The sequence below is a fragment of the Schistocerca cancellata genome, chromosome 2 (genome assembly GCF_023864275.1).
Source record: "Schistocerca cancellata isolate TAMUIC-IGC-003103 chromosome 2, iqSchCanc2.1, whole genome shotgun sequence".
Lineage (NCBI taxonomy): Eukaryota > Metazoa > Arthropoda > Insecta > Orthoptera > Acrididae > Schistocerca > Schistocerca cancellata.
In genome coordinates this window covers 605,318,564-605,328,960 of record NC_064627.1, presented here as the reverse complement: position 1 = coordinate 605,328,960, position 10,397 = coordinate 605,318,564, and the positions used below count along the sequence as shown (strand labels likewise).

The window sequence follows — 10,397 nt, the reverse complement described above, 5'->3', positions numbered from 1 at the left end:
TAAAGTAACCTCTGGCGTGCCACAGGGGAATGTTATGGGACCATTGCTTTTCACAATATATATAAATGACCTAGTAGATAATGTCAGAAGTTCCATGCGGCTTTTCGCGGATGATGCTGTAGTATACATAGAAGTTGCAGCATTAGAAAATTGTAGCGAAATGCAGGAAGATCTGCAGCGGATAGGCACTTGGTGCAGGGAGTGGCAACTGACCCTTAACATAGACAAATGAAATGTATCCAGAATGATATTTTCACTCTGCAGCGGAGTGTGCGCTGATATGAAACTTCCTGGCAGATTAAAACTGTGTGCCAGACCGAGACTCGAACTCGGGACCTTTGCCTTTCGCGGGCAAGTGCTCTACCAACTGAGCTACCGCAGCACGACTCACGCCCGGTCTCACAGCTTTACTTCTGCCAGTATCTCGTCTCCTACCTTCCAAACTTTACAGAAGCTCTTCTGCGAACCTTGCAGAACTAGCACTCCTGAAAGAAAGGATATTGCGGAGACATGGCTTAGCCGTAGCCTGAGGGATGTTTCCAGAATGAGATTTTCACTCTGCAGCGGAGTGTGCGCTGATATGAAACTTCCTGGCAGATCAAAACTGTGTGCCCGACCGAGACTCGAACTCGGGACCTTTGCCTTTCGCGGGCAAGTGCTCTACCAACTGAGCTACCGCAGCACGACTCACGCCCGGTCTCACAGCTTTACTTCTGCCAGTATCTCGTCTCCTACCTTCCATACTTTACAGAAGCTCTTCTGCGAACCTTGCAGAACTAGCACTCCTGAAAGAAGGGATATTGCGGAGACATGGCTTAGCCACAGCCTGGGGGATGTTTCCAGAATGAGATTTTCACTCTGCAGCGGAGTGTGCGCTGATATGAAACTTCCTGGCAGATTAAAACTGTGTGCCCGACCGGGACTCGAACTCGGGACCTTTGCCTTTCGCGGGCAAGTGCTCTACCAACTGAGCTACCGTAGCACGACTCACGTCCGGTCTCACAGCTTTATTTCTGCCAGTATCTTGTCTCCTACCTTCCAAACTTTACAGAAGCTCTTCTGCGAACCTTGCAGAACTAGCACTCCTGAAAGAAAGGATATTGCGGAGACATGGCTTAGCCACAGCCTGGGGGATGTTTCCAGAATGAGATTTTCACTCTGCAGCGGAGTGTGCGCTGATATGAAACTTCCTGGCAGATTAAAACTGTGTGCCCGACCGAGACTCGAACTCGGGACCTTTGCCTTTCGCGGGCAAGTGCTCTACCAACTGAGCTACTGCAGCATGACTCACGCCCGGTCTCACAGCTTTACTTCTGCCAGTATCTCGTCTCCTACCTTCCAAACTTTACAGAAGCTCTTCTGCGAACCTTGCAGAACTAGCACTCCTGAAAGAAAGGATATTGCGGAGACATGGCTTAGCCACAGCCTGGGGGATGTTTCCAGAATGAGATTTTCACTCTGCAGCGGAGTGTGCGCTGATATGAAACTTCTTGGCAGATTAAAACTGTGTGCCCGACCGAGACTCGAACTCGGGACCTTTGCCTTTTGCGGGCAAGTGCTCTACCAACTGAGCTACCGCAGCACGACTCACGCCCGGTCTCACAGCTTTACTTCTGCCAGTATCTCGTCTCCTACCTTCCAAACTTTACAGAAGCTCTTCTGCGAACCTTGCAGAACTAGCACTCCTGAAAGAAAGGATATTGCGGAGACATGGCTTAGCCACAGCCTGGGGGATGTTTCCAGAATGAGATTTTCACTCTGCAGCGGAGTGTGCGCTGATATGAAACTTCCTGGCAGATTAAAACTGTGTGCCCGACCGAGACTCGAACTCGGGACCTTTGCCTTTCGCGGGCAAGTGCTCTACCAACTGAGCTACCGCAGCACGACTCACGCCCGGTCTCACAGCTTTACTTCTGCCAGTATCTCGTCTCCTACCTTCCAAACTTTACAGAAGCTCTTCTGCGAACCTTGCAGAACTAGCACTCCTGAAAGAAAGGATATTGCGGAGACATGGCTTAGCCGTAGCCTGAGGGATGTTTCCAGAATGAGATTTTCACTCTGCAGCGGAGTGTGCGCTGATATGAAACTTCCTGGCAGATTAAAACTGTGTGCCCGACCGAGACTCGAACTCGGGACCTTTGCCTTTCGTGGGCAAGTGCTCTACCAACTGAGCTACCGCAGCACGACTCACGCCCGGTCTCACAGCTTTACTTCTGCCAGTATCTCGTCTCCTACCTTCCAAACTTTACAGAAGCTCTTCTGCGAACCTTGCAGAACTAGCACTCCTGAAAGAAAGGATATTGCGGAGACATGGCTTAGCCACAGCCTGGGGGATGTTTCCAGAATGAGATTTTCACTCTGCAGCGGAGTGTGCGCTGATATGAAACTTCCTGGCAGATTAAAACTGTGTGCCCGACCGGGACTCGAACTCGGGACCTTTGCCTTTCGCGGGCAAGTGCTCTACCAACTGAGCTACCGCAGCACGACTCACGCCCGGTCTCACAGCTTTACTTCTGCCAGTATCTCGTCTCCTACCTTCCAAACTTTACAGAAGCTCTTCTGCAAACCTTGCAGAACTAGCATTCCTGAAAGAAAGGATATTGCGGAGACATGGCTTAGCCACAGCCTGGGGGATGTTTCCAGAATGAGATTTTCACTCTGCAGCGGAGTGTGCGCTGATATGAAACTTCCTGGCAGATTAAAACTGTGTGCCCGACCGAGACTCGAACTCGGGACCTTTGCCTTTCGCGGGCAAGTGCTCTACCAACTGAGCTACCGCAGCACGACTCACGTCCGGTCTCACAGCTTTACTTCTGCCAGTATCTCGTCTCCTACCTTCCAAACTTTACAGAAGCTCTTCTGCGAACCTTGCAGAACTAGCACTCCTGAAAGAAAGGATATTGCGGAGACATGGCTTAGCCACAGCCTGGGGGATGTTTCCAGAATGAGATTTTCACTCTGCAGCGGAGTGTGCGCTGATATGAAACTTCCTGGCAGATTAAAACTGTCTGCCCGACCGAGACTCGAACTCGGGACCTTTGCCTTTCGCGGGCAAGTGCTCTACCAACTGAGCTACCGCAGCATGACTCACGCCCGGTCTCACAGCTTTACTTCTGCCAGTATCTCGTCTCCTACCTTCCAAACTTTACAGAAGCTCTTCTGCGAACCTTGCAGAACTAGCACTCCTGAAAGAAAGGATATTGCGGAGACATGGCTTAGCCACAGCCTGGGGGATGTTTCCAGAATGAGATTTTCACTCTGCAGCGGAGTGTGCGCTGATATGAAACTTCTTGGCAGATTAAATCTGTGTGCCCGACCGAGACTCGAACTCGGGACCTTTGCCTTTTGCGGGCAAGTGCTCTACCAACTGAGCAACCGCAGCACGACTCACGCCCGGTCTCACAGCTTTACTTCTGCCAGTATCTCGTCTCCTACCTTCCAAACTTTACAGAAGCTCTTCTGCGAACCTTGCAGAACTAGCACTCCTGAAAGAAAGGATATTGCGGAGACATGGCTTAGCCACAGCCTGGGGGATGTTTCCAGAATGAGATTTTCACTCTGCAGCGGAGTGTGCGCTGATATGAAACTTCCTGGCAGATTAAAACTGTGTGCCCGACCGAGACTCGAACTCGGGACCTTTGCCTTTCGCGGGCAAGTGCTCTACCAACTGAGCTACCGCAGCACGACTCACGCCCGGTCTCACAGCTTTACTTCTGCCAGTATCTCGTCTCCTACCTTCCAAACTTTACAGAAGCTCTTCTGCGAACCTTGCAGAACTAGCACTCCTCAGTTGGTAGAGCACTTGCCCGCGAAAGGCAAAGGTCCCGAGTTCGAGTCTCGGTCGGGCACACAGTTTTAATCTGCCAGGAAGTTTCATATCAGCGCACACTCCGCTGCAGAGTGAAAATCTCATTCTGGAAACATCCCCCAGGCTGTGGCTAAGCCATGTCTCCGCAATATCCTTTCTTTCAGGAGTGCTAGTTCTGCAAGGTTCGCAGAAGAGCTTCTGTAAAGTTTGGAAGGTAGGAGACGAGATACTGGCAGAAGTAAAGCTGTGAGACCGGGCGTGAGTCGTGCTGCGGTAGCTCAGTTGGTAGAGCACTTGCCCGCGAAAGGCAAAGGTCCCGAGTTCGAGTCTCGGTCGGGCAGACAGTTTTAATCTGCCAGGAAGTTTCAAATGAAATGTATTCCGAATACATAGAATCCTTTATTGTATGATTATATGATAGCGGAATAAACACTGGTAGCAGTTACTTCTGTAAAATATCTGGGAGTATGTGTGCGGAACGATTTGAAGTGGAATGATCATATAAAATTAATTGTTGGTAAGGTGGGTACCAGGTTGAGATTCATTGGGAGAGTACTTAGAAAATGCAGTCCATCAACAGAGGAGGAGGCTTACAAAACACTCGTTCGACCTATACTTGAGTATTGCTCATCAGTGTGGGATCCATACCAGATCGGGTTGACGGAGGATATAGAGAAGATCCAAAGAAGAGCGGCGCGTTTCGACACAGGGTTATTTGGTAACCGTGATAGAGTTACGGAGATGTTTAGCAAACTCAAGTGGCAGACTCTGCAAGAGACGCGCTCTGCATCGCGGTGTAGCTTGCTCGCCAGGTTTCGAGAGGGTGCGTTTCTGGATGAGGTATCGAATATATTGCTTCCCCCTACTGATACCTCCTGAGGAGATGACGAATGTAAAATTAGAGAGATTCGAGCGCGCACGGATACTTTCAGACAGTCGTTCTTCCTGAGAACCATACGCGACTGGAACAGAAAAGGGAGGTAATGACAATGGCACGTAAAGTGCCCTCCGCCACACACCGTTGGGTGGCTTGCGGAGTATAAATGTAGATGTAGATGTATCAAAGATTCGTTGAATAACTGCTGTAAAATGTCCCAGGATGCTTACATTACCTTGATGACATTGTGGTGATGGGGCCAACAAAGACAGAACACAGCAAAATTGCTTTGGCCTCAAATGCAACCTTGAGAAATCAGTTTTTCTCCAACCATTGGCGGCATACCTAGGTCACGTTATCGCCCATGATGGTGTTCAACCCAGAAAGAAGATGGTTGTAGCCGACATCACTCTTCCTCAACCTGGTAATATCAAGGAGCTCCAGTCTTTCTTCAGGAAAATCGCATATTATGGCAAATTCATCCTAGCTGTGGTGTTGGTTACACACTCACTAAACGATCTGTGGAACAAGGGCGCCCCTATCAACTGATCATAAGTACGTGAGTAGGCCTTCGAGGCTTTGAAGCAGGCCTCTTTATCAGCCCCACGATTGTCAAGTTTCAACTGGGTAAACATTTGATGGTGGCATTTGATGCCTCTGAAAGGGGCATGGCAGCCACCCTGGCTTATAGATATGCAGATGACTCGGAACATCCAGTCATTTTTGCATCGACCATCTCCCAATGGGACCTGACTTAGAGTTCAATCAAGATGAGATCTTGTGTTTCCATCTGGACAAAACTCAACAGGCTGCGGATGCTTTCTATATCACACCAAGACATATGGTAGCAGCAATGGCGAAAGGCACCATCTTACAATAGGTGTAGCAATACATCAAACACGGCTGGTCCAACCACATTCCCAGTCAGAACTCCAATTCATAGCGCCATTATTTTGACCTTTGCCACCAGTTCGTCCTGACCAGAATCTTTGTGTCTGATAATACTATGGCTCCTGCATTAAGGTCACTAGGGAGTGCAATAAACTGTCTGCTCAGCATCATGTGTCCTGGCTGGGCATAGACTGGCAGCTCAAGCATCTTGTTCACAGCTGTTCTCAGTGTGAACATCAGCGGGCAGTGCCCCACTAGATGTTCTCATCCTGCCCAAGGCCCTCTTGCTCACTGGAGTAGGTTCCTATCAACTTTGTGGGACCCTTCTTGGCTAATACTTGGCTGACTGCCAGTAATACATATTTAGACTTTCCATACATGGTCAGTTTTCTGTGCAGAAGCTACAGTCACTGCAATCAGCAGAATCTGCTATTGAAGGTCTTCTTCTAATGCTGATGTTGAATACTGAACAGCAACACTATTTCCTGATTTTCAGTGAGTTCTGCCACTACAGAGGCATTCACCAAGTGTTGTTACTGCCTTTCTACCCCCAGTGAAATGGTGAGGCCAAGACTTTTGTGAGCACATTCGCAACACAGATGCAGAAATGTATGGTCAACACTTCTCCAGTTAACGGCCTTGCGTTTTTTTAGTTCATACAGGTCGACTGCGATAGGGGAGAAGAGTCCAGAGGAATTCCTCCATGGCCGTCAGCCTCTCACATTTCTCCCCCCCATGCTGCCTGTTGGGGATGTCTGTGATCCTGTCTCCCTGTTTACAGCTGGACACCGTGTGTGAGTGTGGAAGTTTGGACACTAGGACAGGTGGAGTCTTACAGTCATCCAGTGGCAGCAGAGCCTTCATGTGTTCATTCTAGACACAGGGGAAAGGACAGAGATGCGCCATCAAAATCAGCTGTAGCCGCGGCAGGGGACCAGGCTGCTCCTCGACGAGGCCATCCAGCAGTCACAAATCACAATGTCAACACCGACCTTCACTTTTCCTCCCTTGTGCCTTCTGCTCCATCCTCTCCTGCTCCTGAGCTGTTCATGCCTTCGACCTCTCTGCATAAGACTCATGGCGCTGCACTCACCTTACTCTGCTTGTAGGCTGCCTGCAGTGGATTGGATGTTGGCAGACAACCATGCCCAGCCAGATGGGGTTTGCCGTCTTGAGATGCAGCTTGTCACTCCCCTATTGAAGAAGGGGCTTGGTAACTTACTGGACTACCACTTAGGTGTTGGGTGCCAGCCAAGATCTCCGACTGCAGTTGTAGGAGGAAACACAGTGACGTAGTGACAGTGCATGACAATTGCGCAAATGCCTTCAGCACCACAAGCCACCAGGTGCTCACTCTCATTCTATTCTGACTCCGCGCGCAATTCTCTTCATTATTGACGTGTTTCTGTCTGCTATGTGCCGCCCTGAACAATGTTTAAATATGTAGTAGAGAATCCTACTGACTACACATTGAACACAGAGGCCAGCTAAACAGGAGAGAACGAGTTAGTGTCTGGCCATTAGGGGGACTGCAGCCCTCTTCAAAGGGCAAGCACTGCCACTAAGAAAAGGGGAGGAGAAGCCAGGTAGAAGTTTCGACTAGTATACTATGTGCAGCCCAAGCTCCACTGAAGAGCCAACGTCTATTTTGCATCCTAAATGATGGAAAGCTATTTGCACTGTTTTTTATGTGGGGCATCTGCTGGCACCAAGGAGACTTGTTGTGAGCTAACAGTTGTGGGGAGTGTAGCCGTATCAGAAATTCACTAGCTTCGGCATATGGTTATACATCATTATGTGCTTCATTTTCCATTTTTACAGATTTTCCTATATTTGCCATAACACAGAGATGGCTGAAATCATTTGACTAAAACATCGTATTTTAGTTTAATAATAGCACACAAATAATGATGTAGAACATGAACTTTCTAGCAAGAAGATACGAGTGGAAAAATGCATACTCACCTTTTTGTGCTCCGATGGGAACATTTTTCTGCTGGTTCCCTTCTTTTCCCTGCAGCAGCTGGCATGTCACTCATACGAAAAGAACTTTATGGATTAGTAAAATTTTTAAAGTTGGCTTATGTCGAACTGAAATTAAGCAAAACCTAATTTATACGTCAGACCAGATTTTACAAGCACAAAAATTTTGCATATGCTTCAGTATTACAACTGGAATTCCCAGAACCCTTCTGATGATAATAGATGTATTTTACAGCATATTTATGACTGCTGCGTCACTCTATAAACTGCGTTTCTGCCTCATACTGGATTTTAGTTTTACAAATTTTACTTTTACAAATAGTGTAACTTTGTACCCCTGTATCTCGGAACGGATAAAGATATCAAGAAAGTTTTCAAGAATATTCGAGATCGGGATCTTAGGAATATATCGTAAAAATTGCACCCATTAGCTGTGCTTAGCCCTCTTGGAAAATACGACTCGATTTTCGTACCCAAATGATACGTTTTTCATGTGTTTCTCGAAGATACTTGAAAACGGGAAGATGGCACTTATAGATAAATGTCTAGAGAATATAACATTAAAATTCGAGCAATTTGATGCGGTTACTTATTATTTTGATTTCGCCTCACACCGGATTTTAGGTACGTATTTTACGCATGCACGTAAAGTAGCTTTGAACTCTCGGAAACGGATAAAAATATCAAGAAAAATTTCAAGGTTAATCGAGATTGGGATCTTTGGAATACATCGTAAACTTTCAGCCATTTGCTGTGGGTAACCGTCTTGGAATTTGCGGCTCGGTTTTGGTACGAAAAAATGGTACAGAACCGCTCAAGGACTAATGCCTCCACCATAGTCCTCATCAAATGCGAAAGCAACCAACCGATTTGCTCCATTTACTTAAACAGGAGGAAGTGTGTGATATTCATAATTTGACCCTGTACTGTAGGACAGCGATACAAAGACTAGGGTGACCAGATGTCCGGATTAATCCGGACATGTCCTCCTTTTTAGCCCTTTGTCCGGGGTCTGGGCGGATTTTTACAGTGTCCGGCTTTTTCGCAAAGTTGAGCGTAATACAGTTAAATTTACAATTCGTCCCGTTCTATTGCTCTTTTCTTAAATACTTCAACTATTGGCACTGCCTTCGTGATAAACAACCACGAAGGCGGTGTTAGTAGAAGGCACCAGGATCGTCGATCTACCTATAAGCAAATGAAAATATCGATTATTTAAAATTTTCGTTTCGTATCTTCGCTTTGTATTGGCTTGGCTTCCTGTAGTGCACGTGTGATTTGTGAGTGTAATTTTGAACCGAGTGAGTTACGTAAAATATTTGGCTATGCCTAAACGAAGGTGTACATTTTCTGATGTCCTTTCCTGCAAATACCCGGCTTTATGAAAGTGAGAAATGAATTTGAAGCGGAATGTAAGATATGTGGATCTGGAACGTTCGTCTCAATGGCCAATAAAGGTAAGAAATAACTCGACTGATTAACTGTCATGGTTTTATTTCATTGTTTCATAGTCATTCAATTTATTTGTATTCGGAAGGTTAAAGTGCAATTTACATGTCGTCAGCTGCTGCTTGAATTGTAGAGGTTGGTAGCGGTGCGTCGAATGAAGGGAGGTGAATGGTCTTACGTTTTTCGCTTTGTTAACAATTCCGTGTTGTTGACATAACAAAACAATTGACGCCACACTGTCGCCAGAATCAATGTTTTTAATTTTTTTATATTGCTCAGTTAACCACCACCTGACCATCAGTAACAATTAACTACTAGCTTTACCGATAATTCCCGGCAGTCACGTGACTAGTCCAAAGTTGACTGGTGGTATCCTCATCTGCAGTTGACCCGTTTGATGTGTTCTCTTTTTTCTTCCTTTGTCCTCATTTTAAAAAGTTGCATCTGGTCACCCTAACTAAGACGATCCCTCTGCTGGGTATACAGATGGTCCCTAGCCCAAGGGCTGTCCAAAACACTAGACCAGGGCCGGCCAGAAATTCTGCACGGGTGCGGTGCTCCTGCACATGTGCGACTTCCGGGTCACAGCGTGCACGCCGCAGCCATCAGCGTTCATCTAGTGCATGTTTCTACGCACAATGTCGCTTTATCCACGTGCTGGGATACTTAACAAGGGAACCACCCCATCGCACCCCCCTCAGATTTAGTTATAATTTGCCACAGTGGATAGGCCTTGAAAAACTGAACACAGATCAATCGAGAAAACAGGAAGAAGTTGTATGGAACTATGAAAAAAATAAGCAAAATATAAAAACTGAGTAGTCCATGAGAAGATATGCAACATATTGGGTAAGTTGAGCTCAGGAGCGCCGTGGTCCCGTGGTTAGCGTGAGCAGCTGCGGAACGAGAGGTCCTTGGTACAAGTCTTCCCTCGAGTGAAAAGTTTTAATTTTTTATTTTCAGACAATTATTATGTGTCCGTCCGATGCGATCACTTTTTTGGGAGTGATTATCACATCGACAAGAAAACCTAAATCGGGCAGGGTAGAAGGATCTTTTTTACCCATTCGCCAAGTGTACAAGTTAGGTGGGTCGACAACATATTCCTGTCATGTGACGCACATGCCGTCACCAGTGTCTTATAGAATATATCAGACGTGTTTTTCTGCGGAGGAATCGGTTGACCTATGATCTTGCGATCAAATGTTTTCGGTTCCCATTGGAGAGGCACGTCCTTTCGTCTACTAATCACACGGTTTTGCGGTGCGGTCGCAATACACAGACACTAAACTTATTACAGTGAACAGAGACGTCAATGAACGAACGGACGGATCATAACTTTGCGAAAATGAAGAAAGTAAAATTTTCACTTGAGGGAAGACTTGAACG

General features: G+C 46.8%; 2 non-coding genes across 2 annotated transcripts; one reads left to right on the top strand and one right to left on the bottom strand.

Annotated features, from left to right (window-relative positions):
- Positions 1–3,008: 3,008 nt before the first annotated feature.
- Trnas-cga (transfer RNA serine (anticodon CGA)) lies at positions 3,009–3,083 on the bottom strand. The gene has a single exon. It is a non-coding gene; the product is annotated as a tRNA-Ser (tRNA).
- A 991-nt stretch (positions 3,084–4,074) lies between these two features.
- Positions 4,075–4,149, top strand: Trnas-cga (transfer RNA serine (anticodon CGA)). Its single transcript has one exon. It is a non-coding gene; the product is annotated as a tRNA-Ser (tRNA).
- Positions 4,150–10,397: the final 6,248 nt, after the last annotated feature.